Raw genomic sequence first — 18,496 nt, forward strand, 5'->3', positions numbered from 1 at the left:
CATCATGTTCATAATTATCATCCAGGTTGATTACAATTACATTTTTTTTGTCTCAGTGGGTAATTGTCTCAGCAGTCTAATCAAAACAAAATACTGCGGCAAACTTCATTATCTGCTTTTCCATAAATGACACAAGACTTGCCTTGAGCATTGCCTCTTACTCAGGTCCAGCAGTCTAATGAATTTATGAGGAATGGACATTGTTTCTTACCAGATATGCAAGGCCTGGCTTTGCCATTATAGATAATTAAACCTGCTCAAAGAAATTAGTTGTGAGGGTGGAGTGGGGTGGGTGGTGGGCTGCTGGGAAAGGTCTGATTGCTTAGACTTCTTGTTATGGAAGTTTAATTTGAAAACTAATCTCTGCAAGGTAACTTCAGGCAAAATAAAAATGTTGAATTTGGTCAACATCCATACTTGTCCACAAACAAAGATTCTACAGTAACACTCTGGCTCCTCTTGAGGCAGTGGGAGTGTAATACGAATGATTAACAGTGTTGGGATTCACTTTGCTGGACCCATTACTGTTCATACTTTATTATTTTTATGAATTACAGGCAACATTTTTCTTAACTGATACCACTGTTCCAGACCTCTAACGAGAAGAAAAGTGTGAAGTTTAAAAAGGAAAATGGTAAAAGGTGAGAGCTCAGGTTGGCTCATTAAACAAGGACCACAATTTCAATTTAATAGTAAAGTCAAAGAAAAGAAAAACAAACGTTCTCAGCACTGCAGTATTGGTTTAAGTGTAGAATTATACAATGTGTTAAACAAAAGGAAAAACCTGAAGCCAACATAAAAATAAACAGAAAGGAAAAACAAAGATCCAAGGAAACTAAATCCTAAAACACAAACAAAAGATAAGACGTAACTAAGAAACCAAACACACAAAGGAATGAGTTAATACTACAAGACTTGTGGTGCATTCACACCACCCGTGTTTAGCCCATTTTAATCAAATTCTAATCTGTTTGCCTATAAAGTCCAGTTTGTTTGGAGACGTGTGAATTCAAAATCAAAATCTGATGCGGATCAATAAAACAAACTCTACCTAAAAATCTAGGTTTCTGTTCTGTTGAAGTGAACTCTGGTGTGGTTTGCGTGTATGTGTGGATGCAAGTGGACCGGAGACTGGTCCAGAAGCAGGAAGCGGACTGTAGCTCAGGGTATTCTGGGTAAGTACAACCAAAACAAATCTGCACATCTAGCGCTAGTGGGACAATGGCTCGTGGTATTTTATCAATGTATAACTTCTAAAATCTGATACTACTCAATTTTGGTTTACATTTTGTGAAAAAGGAAGTTACCCTCATGTCTTCTTTGAAAATTATCCTGCTGTTTCCTTCAGTGGCTCTTGGTGCAGCGCCACCACAGATGAAACGGGGGGAACAGGTTTCTCAAAGTGTTTGGTTCATTTAACACAGTTCAGTGTGAAAGTGAACCACACCTGATGAAAATGTAACAAATGTTACAATTTTGGTCCCCAGTATCAACTGTGAAAACAGCCTTATTGTGCTCAAATAAGACAACGCACAAATAGAACCATTAAACTCATGGACCCCAACATATCAGAGTTGGGTAGAAAAATCCTTTCCCTTAGTCGCTCCCAACGCTCCAACAGCATAAATCTTAACACCAAGACAATCTGAAGAGGCTATTCTGTCCCGATGGAAGCCGATGAATAAAAACATCCGTGCTACCCTGAGGCAGTGTGATGGATTGGGAATTGTAGCATTTTCTGCTCAGATGTGAAACTAGGGACCGTTATTAAAAGGTCTGGGTTTGTTTTGCTTCACCACCTGTTCCATCCCTCCAAATTAGATTTTCTTTCCCCCTTCGTAACGCGGCCCAGAAATGTCCCGGTCTACGCCAACGACAGCACGAGCACTGACGTTTCTTCCACACTTCATCACGTCTCATCAGTAGACTACATACCATCGCCTTTAAACGCTCTGTTTTGGGGCAATGTTCCCCTTTCACATTTCTATTAGATCGAGCTTCTAAAACTGCTAAAAATATTTTCACAGGACAGAAAATGTTGTCGACTCAATTATCACGAGCTGGCATCAGGCACGTGCCGCTTTCCCTTAAGGGCACACGAACATGTCAGTATCGTGATTAAATGATCGCCCTCGTGCTTCTGTAACATTTAGCAATACAAATCTTACTGCAGTGGAGCATGAATATATATATATATATATATGTACTTCATATGGCATAGCAGCAGTCCTAGCTGCTGCAGTAGCAATAATGTGACATTTGGCAGATTGTATCATTGAATAATTAACATATGTTCTCGCTCTCTTTCTCCCATGATTGTGATTTAAAGCAAACTTTTGTAGAGTAATCAGTTATTACAGAGGCTGCCATCACCCCTACTTTGATACAATAGTTTTTATTGGGTTTAAATGAATCTGAAAACAAAAAAACTAGCAAGGGATTATATCTTTAAAGGGAGTAACATTAGTGCTTTCAGTTTTACCCACATGAAGCCGAGATATTGCAGTTTTCCTGGAACAGTAATCKAAATTGTTTTGGTGATAATATGAGACATTAGGAAACCTGCAGCGCTGGAAGAATATCTGTGCCACGGCTCACCTCCTGGGCTGCATGTCTCTTTTTTATCACGTTCAAGGGCGTGTTTTTAATGAAGCTGTAAGGAGTATGGATGTCAGCTTGACTTTTATCTGAAAAAACTCAATGTCACTGCTTTGAACGTTTTACTGAAAGCCATTGATATTGTGTCATGTGTGAGGTKTCACTGTAAAGAAAACCTTCTGCTGAGGGATGTTCCATGACACATTTCTGTTGTTTCTTGAATGTGAACGTGCGGTCGGAATGTGAYCGTTTAATGTACACTCGCCGGCATTAAATCAAACCAAATATACGGGTTTAGGTTAGTTAGGGTTACCAAAGTTATTTCTGTTTGCTAAATACTAGAAAGAGAGAAAGCGACTTTAGAAGTTTACATACAGATCCATGAAATAAATCAGAATATTATTGAATTTCTTGTATTTCAGGAATGTTGTAACCAAGTGAAATAGACTGATTACACACAGATGGATGTTTAAAAGTCTTCACTTCAAGTTTTTTTTTTTTTTAAATGGCGCAATGCATATTAATTAATGTTTACATGTGAATACATCAGATTATAGCCAGGTGGCTAATTTCCATCTCCAGTCCCATCTGCAGTTTTGATTAATTATGATTTCCCCCTTACATGTTATGAAAACATGAAAATAATTCTCTGAATATTGCTAAATTGCATATTACAAATATATTTTGCATGCGCTATATTCAACAATAAGAATCTTCACTTAATTTCAAGTTAGTTTGAAAGCAAAAAATGATCATTTTCTTCAAATCAATTCATAAATAAAACCAGGCATTAAGGGTTAACTTTGRTGAWGTTAGATAAAAAGGAGGGGGAAAAATTGGCTTCCTGACTGTCAGTGGTTTAGTCTGTCAAGGTAAATCTTAAATGTACACTTGACATATGAACAAAAAAGGGACGCAGTGCTTTGGGTCAAAACTATAACAATAAGGTCCAAGCTAGCATAACTGAAAGTAGGTCAGTTATGCTAGCTTGACTTTGAAAACCTTAACATGTWGCGGTGCAGTGGAATCCAGCGTGTTTCGGTTCAGTCAAACAAAAACAAACACACACACACCGACTTTCTGACAGATCRTCAGTACAGCAGGTGTTAAAGTTATCTAATCAACCACATCTGTGTTTTTGCAGATGTTACTCTTGCAATTATTACATATTTATTGCAAAATAAACATTAAGCCTGAAAACATAAAACTGTAGCGGACTGAATGCTCTGTTCTTTGTGTGGGAAATGTTTGGGTGTTTTTTGGTGTTGAATCCTGRTGGAGCTGTTGTCACTCGGTTGCTACGGTAACTGRTCTGCGTGTAACCTTCCCGGGTAAAGATAAGAATACGAGGGGTTTTGAGTTGATCTGCAACAGTTTTTCTGCATTGTTTTCCCATTGCTGTGGCGMACGGCACTAAATTAATAATTCTACATCTCCAGGTTTAACTGTGTTCTACGGCAAGTAGAAGAATAGYCTTTTTGGCCTTCAGAGTTGTTCACACGTGCAAAATGTCCGGTCTACGTGTTAATAAGACAAAAAAACAAGACAAGAAAAGAGAAACGGTGACACAAACCCCCCAGTATTTTAAAAATGGTATCAACAGTTTACATTTCACATAAAAAGCTATTATTTCTGTAATTCCTTTAGAAAACCTTTATTTTCTTCTGGGACCTTTTTGCCACATGCCCTCTCTGGTGTTTCTTTATTTCAGTCTGAATCCTTCTTGCATGATTATTATTATCCTTTTTTAGAGCAGTCATAAATCCTTCCGGGCTTCTGTATCTGCGACTTCCCTCGCTCTAATTTGCACTTACTAGGGCAGTGACGTCATCGCTTATTTCTTTTTGTCAAACCCAGTTTGATCTCAGCTGCACGCGTGTGCTCCTGTTGCTGCACTGCCACGCTGCACACTAAAGCTCTCTGCCTATACGCAGCTAGTGTCTTAGCTGCAGAGATCACAGGACTCAAGTTGCTTGAGTTGCTCTTTAATGTGTCAAGAAGGAAGTCCTCATGTAAATTCACCCCAGGAGCTCTCTCTTGGTTCCAAGCAGTCGGATGTGTCACACAACTTGTCAGAACAAGGAAAACGGGATACGAACAGCTTCTTCCTACCTAACGGCCTCTATTGTTCTGGAATGCTGAGTCGAACTTCTTGCGCATCCTTGGCGCTGTGGAGCAGCGTGAGAAATGCAGGGAGCCAGGACAAAATCCGAACTCCAATCCATAAAAACAGCGCAGCATGAAGAGGTGTTTTATTCTGTTAAAGGAGTGTAGAAAAAATAAACGTGGAAAGCAAAAGGTTTAAGTTCCAGCCGTACAAGAAAAGTAAGTTGTTACTGTGGATCTTGTTTGAATTATTGCTGTCCCAGGATAACAAAAAAAGAAAGTATTGTTTGCCATGACTTGGCTAATTTCGTCCAGGTAACACATTAGCTGCATTTCCATCACAAATGTACGTAAATCGTTGTCGGTATTCTGCTAATATAAAACATAAATAAAATAAAATACATTTTGCAATTGCTGTGTTTCCATTGAATAGAGGACATTAAAATCACAAGTAAATAAACCTGCCTGTGCAATTAGATGTAAACAGGAAGTCATTTTCAGCTGGTTGTTGATCAGGTGACTTGAGGTGAAAAAAGTTTCCATTGCAGTTTTGTGAAACGTGTCCATTTTGATACGACCACAAAAAAAAAGAACTTTTTTTAATGAAAAATTTGTTTTTGTTTTTTTCCAAAATTGGCGTGTTTCCATTAAGCAGATTTATTTTTGTTATTTCAATTTGTGCAATGTTACAGTTAATGGAAACACAGCTAGTGTGTCTTGCAATAAATTTACAACGTTCATGAAATCTATGCTGAAAGGCGCAAATTATACGACTACCAAGCAGTCTGAGGAGGAATACCTCAGATTTTTAAGTATTAACAAAGTTAATACATTCAAATGTGCTGTGATGTTCAGCATCACTAGTCGGCTTCAGCTTTTTTTYAGAACATTTTGGCTCATGTAGTTTTTATTGCAGATGTGGAAACACTCATTGACACTCAACTGAGCCGACTCGGATGAACCTMATGACGTCTAAAGAGAACGCAGCAGCAGATTAGATCTCTTYATGTGGTGGATGTCATTAGGAACACGGAAAGTTTTCTACATTGAAATAACACGCAAATGTATTAATTCACAAGTACGGGTAATATTTGTTTAAGGTTTAGTTTAATCAGTCAAACTCCAAATCCTCTAATTTCAATAAAATCTTTAGACTCTACTGCTATAAATCATTGAAAATATGAAAAGTCAGTAAATAAACAGCATTGGAAACTACCAATCTTAGGGGCGACCAGCACCAAACAACTTTTTGTTGAATAAATTCCAAGAARATGATGTTGCCTTTCACCTAATCAGCATGAAAGTTGTTGTAAAGTGAAAGGTGAAAAGACTTTCATATTTCTATTTACGTCTTAATAAAACTGCAAGGTAACTGGAGTTGATAAAACTCACTAACCMAGTCCTGACTTGAAACATTTTTTTGTACAAGCTGGATTTGRATGGAGCCTGTGTTTAAAAGGTCAAGTATTCACCGAATTGGCTAAACACGAGTACTTACAATGGCACCGAAAAGTAATAATTCACCACTTGCAAAWCAGGCGCTTGGTGAAATTGAGCCATTTGGGCRTTTGCAATAAAYTGTTTTCTGTCTTGATAAAATACTTGTRATTTTAGTTCATTTACGTAATTTTAATCAATCATATGTTTMCAGAAATYCAGTGTTTTGTCGTGCAACTTCTATCACAAAGCAGTTGTTTTGACTGCAACAACTTACAGRCACAGAACAGCTTTTAAATCTCTGGACAGGGTGCTGGTCATTTGAGTCTCCAAGCAGCATTTTGTTTGAATTAAATTTTCCGCATAAACTCTATTCACTTTCTTTACATATTATCGTATTAATTCCCTTATTTATCAATGCTGGGAGTAACATGTTGCTAAGTTCTGGTTGCGTTCACCAATTACGGCCTTGTGATTGACTCCCTTTTTTTTAAGCTGTTAAATTTTTTGGCTTATTTTTACATATGCATCGATTTCAGAATTGAAAGTGAATATAACTAGCTACTATTGAAATCAGCTGAAAAGCGAAAAGAGTGATATATATACCACTACATAAAGTGCAATGTCAGCCATCAACATAATAAATACACACGTCTTTGTTAAGATKCACAGAAAGCTGCAAATGGCTTCCTGGATTACATGAATATTGCAGCTGAAAACCCTCAGATGACGAGCAGCTGATTGAAGGAAATGCCCCCAAGGTGAGTTTCACTTGTTTCACGTGTAGCGCCGTCTTTTCTTAGGATCCAAAGCGTGGAAAATGTGAGATTAAAAAAAAAAAAAAAACTGTTACTTTTTTCTTGAACTGTACTGAGTCAACAGAGTGCTGAGAGGCTTCTATTGTGTTTGTGCAGCTTGCAGAAAACAACCTGCTAAAGCTGCTTTTGTGTTTCCCTTGAAATCTCAGCAGTGGTTTTATTTTCTCTTGTGTAAATGCTCTTGTTGAGTACAAGAGGTTTATTTAGATAGCATTTCTTGTACCCSTGGAAGAGAAAGAAGTCAGTCTGGAGCAAGTGCTCTTATTTACAAAGAGTTGTCTATTGCCTGAGTGGCTGAGCTGATGYAGACGCCGCCATTTCAACCTTCTTTTAATGACATATCCTCACACACAACTCAYTGTTGKAAGTTTGAGCGCACCACTTGAAATTAGCTTTATTTGCCCAATTTATGAACACAAGGATTTGGACTTCAACTTCCAGTGAATATATTTTCAATATGAAAAAAATATATATGTTTTTTTGCATCTATGTATTTTTTTTATTGGTTTGCGTATGAATTAGAGCAAATATACCTCATGCTGAAGTGGGCGCTCTTGACTTTCTCGCTAAACTGAAAAAGAGAAAACAGGTTATCTAAATTACACAAATTGAGTAAATTTGTTACATTTAATCACATTAAGTTTATCCAAGTAAATATATCAAGTTTGTTAAATTGTTAAATTGCACACCTCAGGGATGTAACCAAGAGACGCAAAGATTGTAGCAGGAGTTCAGCTTTTATCCATTCTCCATTCTGTACCCTCACTAAATGTCACTGTATTCCGGTTGTCTGTTTACAAAGGTAAAACAAGGCGATCGACTCGAAACCACTCCTACCTTTTTACTGTCTTTAATCAACCTGTTGGGCCATTAATTTGAACACGTTTTGTTGATTTTATCCTTAATAAGATGTATTGGATCAGAGGACGTGCTGGTCTCAACATCCTGGAGGCGTTCAGTTTGTCACCTACTGCCGAGATCAACTCAAACCCTTCCACGATCGTAATTGAGCCTTATTGATTAAATATGACTGTAGTTGGAAAACAAACATCAACGTTAGTAGCTTACCGTGCAACGTCTGGGCAACCGGAGGATCCTGGACGGACAGCAGCGGTGCATGTCTGAAAGATGGCCTCCGAYGCAGATCTCCAAGGCTCTCCACTCTCATTCTTTCAGCTCGATGCTCCGTAGAGCTGCCTCTGGATATTGCAGTTCACTTACGATGTACAGTAAAGTTGCTCCTTATAGTTGGATCACAGCTGGTAGCTACGAAGGTGTCCCGAACCTTCAATCGTAAGCCAACTTCAGCGGCCGCTTCGTTCAAACTATAAAAACTCCCGACGGTGAAGCTCTGAGTCCATGAGAGCCGCCAACTGAAACACGTTCTGTCTGAGCGGCCACACGAGAACTAAAGTCAGGAGTAATAACACTATTTTCTAATGAAGTTAATGAGCTTCAGCTTATTGATAACCCGTTAGTAGGTCGCCATCTTTCTTGAAGCAAAGTATGGGTGTGACGCTAACCAACCAATTGGGGAAGTTGTAGCCTGATGACGTGCCTCTCCTCATTTGCATTTATTTTTTCCCTAAGTTTTGCGGGGAAATAGAATGTGATAAATAAGAAAATAAGGAAATACTAAATRAATAAGGGGAATTGGAAAATGGGAAAAGTAAAGATTTTTCAAACAAATGTTGAATGAAAAATAGATAAAAGAAAATTGGGTAAATAAAAAAGGGATATATGAGAAATTGATTAATGAAACTGGGAAATAGAAAATCGGGTTAATGGAAAAAGGAAATCAAAAAATGTTTAAATTAAAAAATAGATTAATGAAAAATGGGTAAATAGATAAAGGGATAAATGAAAAAATGGACAAATGAAAAATAGATTAATGAAAAATAGATAAATGAAAAAGAGAAATAGAGAAATTGATAATCGGAAAAATAAATAAATGAAAAAATTGGGTTAATAAAAAAGGGAAATTGAAAAGTGGTTAATTGAAAAATAAATTAATGAAAAATGGGTAAATGGATAAAGGGATAAATAAAAAATAGATAAATGAAAAAGAGAAATTGGGAAATTGATCATGTGAAAAATAAAGAAATGAAAAAAGCTAAATTAAAAAATGGTTAAATGAAAAATAGATTAATGAAAAGTGGGTAAATGAAAAATAGATTAATGAAAAAAGGGAAATTGAGAAATTGATAATATGAAAAATAAATAAATGAAAAAATGGGTTAATGAAAAAGCTAAATTATTTATTTAACAAATTATTTATTTATTTCACTCATTTTCTTCATTTTTTTGATTTATTTTACTCATTTTTTATTTATTTCACCCATTTATTTATTTATTTAATTTTGGCTGAAATGGCTCTCCATACAAAAGTACCGGGAGTTTCCAGACAGTGGTCTCATGTAAACCTAACCTAGCTAAAAATGGAGGGCCAGGTCAGTACACGCTCTTGTCAGGTCCCAAAGTTTCTTTTGGTCTTCTGATAATGAAAGAGGCTACTTACTTCTCCCTCAAACATTCCCAGTGGGGGGTCTGAGGGCGATTGTTGCACGGGGAGCTTTTGTGTTTTAGAGTGAGATGTGGATGYGTTGGTGGGAGGTGTGAACGGCTGCTTTTCAAACCTGCAGCAGAAGCTGCTATGGTTGACTGCCAGGCGAGGATGGAGGGATGGGCGCGTGTAGTCAGCKATGTTTTTTCAGATCATTCCGACTACAATGTCAGGTCATCAGCTGTGAAGAAGGGTTTCGGCTTCTCGCTGTAGATTCTTTTAGCTGCTCTTTGGTTGGCCCTTCCTGGCTGCTTCAGATGCCTGAGATGTGAGGTGAACCACGGTTTATTRCTGGTGTATAAGGTCTGGGTTTGGACACACACATCCTCACAAAAAAACTGATGTTGGAAGTGAACGTTTCAGCAAGTCATTTATTTTTGTGGCTGAAGCTTCAAAAACACTGCAGTCTGTTCAAGCCTGTAACATCTRCTTTCCACTTCCTGACAATCCCAACTGCAGGCGTCAAATGTTTTCATTTCTGCCTATGAATGAAATGAAACCTTTATTTATTTTGAACATGTAAAATGGCAGAGAAAAAAACAAAACAATTCATAATAAACATTAAAAAAAACAAAATTTTCATATCCAGTTCAGATTAAGATGAAAAAAAAAAACATTAAAACTTACCCCCAATTGTCTTGTCCAAATATGTCCCACATTATGCATATTTATGTGTCTAATTTTACTCCATGTCACAATTTATACCCCTTACAAATTATATTTGTTCAATTAATTGCTGATTAATTGATGACAAGCATACTGTGACGTACGTTTAACGGCAGGKTAGGCGAACTGGTTTAGCTCCGACTGTTGAACTGGBCGCTCTCCTGAATTCACAGGGCCAGAAAACAACCAGTGTGGGACCAGAAAGAGTAAGATATCAGCACTTACTTCTGTTATTTTCTACGACCGTGGTTTAAAGCTAATGAAAAATAAAACAAATCAGATACTCAGACAATCTGAAGATAAATTAACARTATTTTTAATGGTACAAATAATGTACGATGCCCAGCTCTGTGATCTACTGTAATATTAACATTTTTCTGAGGAGCTAAATTTTGGTGTTTTTTTTTTTTTTTTTAGCTAACAGCCATAATCACCACAATTAACAGAAATAAAAACTGGAAACACATCCCCTCCGTAGGTAATAAATCTTTGTTTCGCTTTTCAAATTGAGCAACCAAACAAATTACCTTTCCCACCTGCACCTGCATATGATAAATCTTTCTCCCCCCTGTTCACATACAGAATCTAACGCAAAAAAAAGAAAGGAAAAAAAAGTAAAAGTCTAAAAAGAACAAAAACAGGATTTTCTAACACTGTATTTTGTCAGACAGCCGAGGCATATCCAGGGCTTTTCTCTGCAGTGTAACGTGGGAGAAGCGAGGATTTTCTCACCCCCGTCTTTTTTTTTTTTGCTCATGACTCCTTTTTGAATATTTGAACACTGACTAAAGCTGGGAGATTCTGTCTCACTGAATGAGAAGAAGAATCATCTGTGGGCTCCTGCAGTGAGACTATTGAAGAAGTCAAAACAGTTTAGATTCGTAATATCTCTGCAGCAACGTGGCGCCTCGCCATTGTTGCATTGTTCATCCTCGAGGCTCTGCGAAAAGAAAGTCATTTCTGAGGCGTTCAGCTGCTTTCCTGACATCTACTCTATTTTACTTCACAGGATAAGTGTCTTGGAGAACAGCTGGATGGATCACAGTCCTTTTTTTGTGTTGGTAAGTCTTCTTTAATAGTTCTCTTTTCGAATGTCAGATTCTAAAATAAGCTTTTTGAAATTGCCCCATTGCGCCGTTATTACCGCCGCAGAAATGTTGCTTCTGTCTCAGGATATTTTAATTATTTTAGATGCTTGAAAGAGCAGAAAGTTGATTTGTACCGCTGATCTGGTTGATTTTCATTTGTGTTTTTGAAGGAAACATTTATAATTAGTATCCCTGGCATCGAGGATTGAAGCACTTTAAGTTAACTTTTTAAAGATGAAATAAACTTACCTGGAATTATCTATGCATTATTCATTTTCACTGATGGGAGACGGCTTCGAAAGGATGTAGTCTAACCTGAGCTGGGTGAAGCTGTAGCATGACTTACGGAGTCTTACAGTTTTATAGACACAACTCATTTTAAAAGTAACATTTGAGAAAACTTTCACTTGATTAAAAGAGTAAAAAAAAATAAGAAATGAAGACTACAGCCTTGACTTAGACTCATTCTCTGAGGACTGAAGTTTTGAGAGCGACTTTAATTCAATATTTTTTTATGCCAAGCAATTGAAATTGTTTTGCGGAAAACCATTTAAACATATCCAAGATGAATGTGAGGGTGGAACACTGTATTGGTGGTAGAGGTTGGTAAATCCAAAATGTAGAAAATATCGCTACCAAGTCGATATCAGTATCGGATCGATACTTTAGTTTTAGGTTCTCTCTTGATATTTGATTATATTTGTTAATAGTAGTTTCTCAAATATACCTTAAAAATCGGTTTTCCTATTTTTATTTGCTCTCAGATGATAAATGATCTCAGCTTTGTTTTAGTTAAGAATCCACACAGATTTGTCTTCTTTGTTTCTGTTTGATATGATGTATTTTTTCAGACACTTTAACACTTTGTCCACATTCAATTCTGGCTCTTCAGCCACTAAGTCAAAGAAAAAACAAAAAGAAACATCCAATGGTCAGAAGTTTGATGACATCATCAAACCTAAATCATGAAACGTATCGGTATTGGTATCTCCAGTATCGATACTAATAAATACCCTGTGTTCACTTGTCATCAGATGGACACCAAAATATGCATTATGTCACACCTCTGATTTTCTTTTCTTGCTAATAATGTCTAATTTAAATCTCTACATTTCTAAAACATCTCCAATCTGTGTTTTCCTTAAATCTGCATGTGTGAAACAGAAAACGAAGGCTGTAAAGGCTCAGTCCGCTGGTTTGAGTCCAATCGGTCTAATGACTCGTAACACATGTTCCAACGTTCCTGATCGCGCTCCTGCAACACGTTATCTGCCGTCATTGTGTTTGGGCGACATTACGACGAGACTTTACGATCACGGAGTTAAAATGATGGAAGGCCTCCATTGAAATAAAAATAAAAAAAAAAAGAAGAAAAAAAAACCCAACACAATATCAGAAGGTAGATGGAGAAAATAATGAAAAATGAAACCCATACTCACCTGCAGATATCTTGGAACAATGCTGACAAATGGCAGCAGCAGCCCGGCTGTGCTGTTTTCATCAGATCACATCGTCTATCTCACAGCGGCACCTGTCTCAGCTACCCCATCAAATTTCAGCAGCCCGCTGTCCTTGAGGCGAGCAGGCAGCAGCCAAATTATTTTCAGACTGGTTACTTCAAGGAGAAACAGCAACTGAGGTCTCAATTATTTCTCCGTGGCATATTCAGGACTGGAGCAGGAGAATTGGAAATGGAACGGCGTTATGGAACCGAATGGCCCCTTACCTCCTCGCCTATTTTAACTTGGCAATAATTGCCCAGATCACCTTGGTAATACATCTGCCTAGAAACAATACGCTGTCCTATAAAGCGAGCACAAACGATCTGTTCGGGCCAGACGTCTGCCAGCGGAGGACTTCATTTTAACAAAAAAAAAAAAAAAAAGCATTTAATGGCAGACGGTTTGGCTTTGAGATTTTTTTTTTTTCTTTTTGAATTGGGAGTTCATGACTCTTTCATGTGGTCTTTAAATAAATAAAAAGCCTACATTGAGTCACCTGCAGAGCTTGTCTGGTTGTGACATACGGCCCGGGCCAAATTCAGCCTCGACAGATCGTCTTCTTGGACGCCGGCCTGGTTTCTCGCTCGATGACCCCGGAGTCCGGCCAAAAACAATAAACCGATAACGAAGTGAAGGCAGATGAGAGGAATCAGGTGGTAATTTTTTTTTTACTTAGCAGCTGAGTTTGGGGACGTGTACACACAACTCTCTGCTTCAAAGCAACAGCTTGAGTCGCTTCATCAGAGGTGAACCCCGAACCCAGCCGCCCCAAAAACACTGATATGAATTAAATCAGGATTCTGAACAAAATACTGTGAATATTCTCCAAATGTAAAACTCATATTGTTGTAATGGTTTTTGCTACAACCACAAACTGCAGTTGATTTTTCTTTTTCTTTTGTACATTTCATGTAATAAAGCAACAAAATCTGCAAAGTTGGAAAGAAAACAAACGACTATGTTATTTTCACAAAAAAAGTCTTTTTACCAATAAAAGTATGAAACATGTGGATCCATTTGTATTCAACCACCCTGAGTCCAAACCACTTTTCACTTCACTTTGAGCTGAATGTCGTTTGTATTTCTTTAGCCCAATAACATAGAATGGTGAATCTCTGCGAACTGTAATGTATTTTAGGAATCTGGAGATTCACAGTCAGATTTAAGTCTGAATTTCAAGTATAATGTGAACTGAACCATTTGATCTCATCTTGTGTGTCCAGGTTTATTGTACTTTTAAAAGGTGAACCTTCACTTTTGGTCTTTGGTCTTTTCCACCCTTTGACAGGACATTGTTGAGATTTGCTCTTTCTTTAGCTGCTTCCATCTTCTCATTAACCCTTGCCAGGTTTCCACTCCCTGCTGAAGAACAGCATGTGCCTAGCTTGATGCTGCCATCACCATGGATACAGTGTGGAGAAAGTGTATTAAGTATGTTGGTCTTCTGTCACACAGTGTTTTACATAAATCCATAAAAGTAACATATTGGTCTCATCTGACCTGAGCGACTGGTCTTGTAAGGTTTTAAGAGTTTTCTCTTACCACTCTGCCCTAACGGCTGGTTTTGTGAATAACGTGACTAATGCTTTCCTACCAACAGGCTCACTCACCTGAACTGTGGATCTCTGCCTTTCCAAAGTCACCACAGGCGATTTGGCTGCTTTCCTGATCAGCGCTCTTCTTGCCAGGCTTGACAGGTGGCTTAGGCGAACKGCCATGTCTTGATAAGTTTGTGTTTGTGCCACACTCTTCCATTTTCAGATGATGGGTTGATTGGCGCTCAGTGAGATGCGCCAATCTGATGTTTTATAAATTAACTTTTCTGCACAACTTRCTCGCTGCCGTGTCCCTTGGTCTTCATGATGCCTCTTTAATAAGTTTTTAGCTTGTTTGCCCAGAAAGTCTGGTTTGTTTGGGGAGGTGTGAATGTGAAATCAATCTCTGGTCCACCTACAAACCTAGATCTCCGTCCAGTTGAAGTGACCTCTGGGGCGGTTTAAATGCAAGTAGACCGGAGACGTCTCTGAAAGCAGGGAGCAAACTAGAGTGCTGGGAATTATGGGTAAGTACAACCAAAACTAACASAAAAGTCTGGAGCTAGCAGGAGAAATGATCTTTAACCAGCAGCAAAAGAGAAATCCTACAACGGATCAAATCTGACGGCCCTCCGTTTTTATTTTAGGAAGAAGGAAATTGCGCTCATGTCTTCTTCAGGGGTTTTTGTGTCATTTCATTAAGTGGTTCTTGGTGCAGCGCCACCACTGGTGAGGAGGTGAACAGGTTTTCAGTAGTTTGGATCGTTACTCTATAAAACTTACTTTATAGTCCTACTCCTGAATAATAAAAAAAAAAGAAAAACATGCGTATCAGACTACTAAGTTAACATGCAGACAGCACTAATCATAAAATGCAGAAAAGTGAAGAGTAAAAAAGGGTTTTTAAGAATATGTTACAGGTAATGGAGGAAAACCATTGAGATGTGAAGTTGAAGGCTCCTTGRTATAAAGACAGAAGAAAAAAATWGTTAAAAACGACCAGAGGAACTTTTCTGCAGACATGGTGACGGCTTTCAGCATGGCTGACGGTCCTCACACCTCAGGGACGGAGCGGTCCATGGCGGACCGTGCATTGTGAAAGCACCGGCYGAAAATGTAACAAATGTTGCAGTTTTGGTTCCCAATCTAACCGAGTCTATCAGGTGTGAAAATATCCTCAAGAGCACACTAGTGGAGTCTTTTTTCCAATAAGCTGACACATGTAGACAGTTTCACTGGGTTTCATTTGAGAGATTAGAGTAAAAGTGAAACAACACACCAAAGTTATCAGTTTTATTGTAAAAACAAATTGGCTAAAAACATCTAATTTAATTACACATATCATCTTTTTGTCATCCAGGGTTGAAACATGTTGACTGCAAAGCAACGTGGATATCTGGTGTAAWACAAAGTCCACTAGTGTGAAAACGGAGGTGACCAAAAGTCTTTTTAAATCACATAATATATATATATATATATATTTGTAATAGAAGATGTGTGGATAGGGAGTCTTTATCATTCAAGCTGTGTTCTATCAGCCGTGCCATAAACACAGGCCTGCTGTGCTCTGCCTCATGCGCTGGCCCCCTTTAACCTTTTGATTCGGTTAGTGGGAGTCYRCTGCAATATAAACTGCCATGTCCAGTTTGTRAAACAATGCTTGCAAGAGAAATTCACTCGATGGCCCCCCCAGAAGCCAAACAAGCCGCCGCTCACTTCCGAACGAGAGGATATTTCCGCTTTAATTYGGACTTTTACTGAAACATGACATGGTTCTGGTTGCTTCCCGTGCGTAGAGGTGAACTACGGGCCGAAGAAACGGCTCCACRCAGTCTGGGGATCGGATTTTCTAATCAAAATCACGGTCCATTAAGATACATGTSTAAAACCTTCAATCAAAAATACCTGAATTCCCTTTGGGTTTTAATGCAAACSCGAAAAAAGACTTCCTGTTCCTGTTGGTCAGATTTTCWAAGCTGAACATGGTAAGAGGGGGTGCTGTGCGACTTTATTACATTTAAATTTTCAGCACAACATGTGGCATGTGTGACATTTTCTACATGTTTGGGATTCTTTGAAACAGGAGTGAGGGTTTCAGACAGGGAGAAAACCTCTCGTGTTGYTACATTTGGGCCAAACTGCAATTGAAATCATCATAATTTCCCTTCATTTCATTTCAAACAGAGTAACCTCTGCAGAGAAGCCTGGACACTCGGCGTAATTAGAGCCTCTTGAAGGTCAGTCTGAGGCACRTCTGACATGTTTCAATCTAGTAACTTAATACTCGACTTCTTCCTCTTCTATGCACACAGGTGCATAATGGAGATTGGTTGAATTAGCTAAAGAAGCAAAACATGCAATGTGAGTGAAAATATTGAAAACCGCTTCTTATGTAATGAATAAATTGTGACTCAAAAGATTAGAGAGCATTAATTAAGCAGGAAGTAATACTAAGCGTTACCAGCAGAGGCGTCTCCAGGGGGGGAGGAAGGGGGGGGTCAGGCCTCTTGAAAAACGCTGGCCACCCAGAGAGTCATGTTCAGGTCATAGAAAGGCATTCAGGGTGATCGACTTCAGTCATGACAAAGTGGAAAAACCAATAAATAGTTACATAAATGTACTTAAGAATAAAATTAAAATGCATGAATGTAATTATCTTAGTGTTTTTGGCTGCGACCCCCACTGCAAAAATTATTTTTACTTGCATGGTTTGGCCACTGGTTACATGCGTGAGCAAAATTGGTGTTTTAGCTGCATCGCCTTTGCTCTAACAGTGTACAAATAAAAATAAAAAACACCATCCATAGTAGCTATAGTCCTGTAAACTCTGTGACTTATTACTTCAGCAGTCCAAGTTATTTCTGGAATATATAATACAAACACAGTAATTCAACATTTCTAAACGTTTTCCACTTTTTAACAGCTTAATATCATTACAAATTAGTAGTAACTGTCAGTTTTCATTTTGAAAAATCTGATGAAGCCCTATATTTACAAAAGTCTCATTTAGTTCGACATGCTAATTTTGATTCAAGTGAWTTAAACAGACGACTCTGTGGCTCTGTATCATACTGTAGTCATTATTTCTACATTTTATATKTATTCTACAATTTGTGTTTCTTTTTCAACGCGTGGTTTGTTTAATTTGAACACTTAATAAGACTTAATACTGCACTTAAGCCCAGATGAAGTGAAAGAAGGAAGAACAAGGATGAAAGGATACAGGGGAGTCAAAATGAATGACAGAAGACAAGAACAGTAGGAACGGTGGCATAGAAAGAAAGAAAGAGTTAAAGAAGGAAGGAACCGAGAAAGGAAAAAGTGACATCAGGGAAGGAGAGAGGAAAGAAGGAAAGGAAAGGCAACGTAAAAATGACATGGCTAATGTYAAAAGGGAGGATAGAAGAAAAATGAATGAAGAATAAAAGGAAGCTTTAAAGGAAAGGAAGGACACAAGGAAGAGTCTCCACGGCTTGTTCTTGTTTTCCACTCACAACATGCATGAGCATCATTAGAAACAGCCTGAAGTAAAAAGGAATAAGAATGTCAAATGTTCCCATGGAGTTCTAACAGAGTGCAGAMATGTTTWATGAAGTTGGGACTGTCCACAAGGAATTTCTAATCTTTCATTACTTTTCTTTTTAAGAATAGGCTTATTTGCTCATGTTTAGCCGAGCCATATCCCAGAATCAAATTCTTATTTAATGGAAAAAGCTATTTTCCCTAATTTTACTGAGTTAAATTATTAATATTCCCTAAACATATTCTAAAGACTGTGATCCGTTTCTAATGGTGGGTAATTAATGTTCAGAGGCAAAGCAGGGGAACTGCAATTTTCCCTGAAAACAAGTCATTTAGAGCTAAAACATATTATGGTAAATTACTTTTCTGTCTGAATATAATGAGCCGTTCAATCACAAAAAAACCCAGACATCACTGGAAATAGTTAATTTGGTCAATGACTCTCAAATGCTGCACCTGAAAGGTGAATTAGGCTTTAGCTTGAGCTAATTATCAAGGTCAAGTTATTGTTAATGGTTTAATGTTTCACATTTTTACAAATTGTGACTGAAAACTAAATGGATTTTTGTGAGATTTTGTTATAAATCKGGGGTGCGTAACTGTGAAATGGAAGGTAAATTGAAATTGTTTATTTTTTGGAAATAAAATTCTATTTCTCCTG

This window comes from Poecilia reticulata, linkage group LG6 (genome assembly GCF_000633615.1).
Source record: "Poecilia reticulata strain Guanapo linkage group LG6, Guppy_female_1.0+MT, whole genome shotgun sequence".
In the NCBI taxonomy this organism is placed as follows: domain Eukaryota; kingdom Metazoa; phylum Chordata; class Actinopteri; order Cyprinodontiformes; family Poeciliidae; genus Poecilia; species Poecilia reticulata.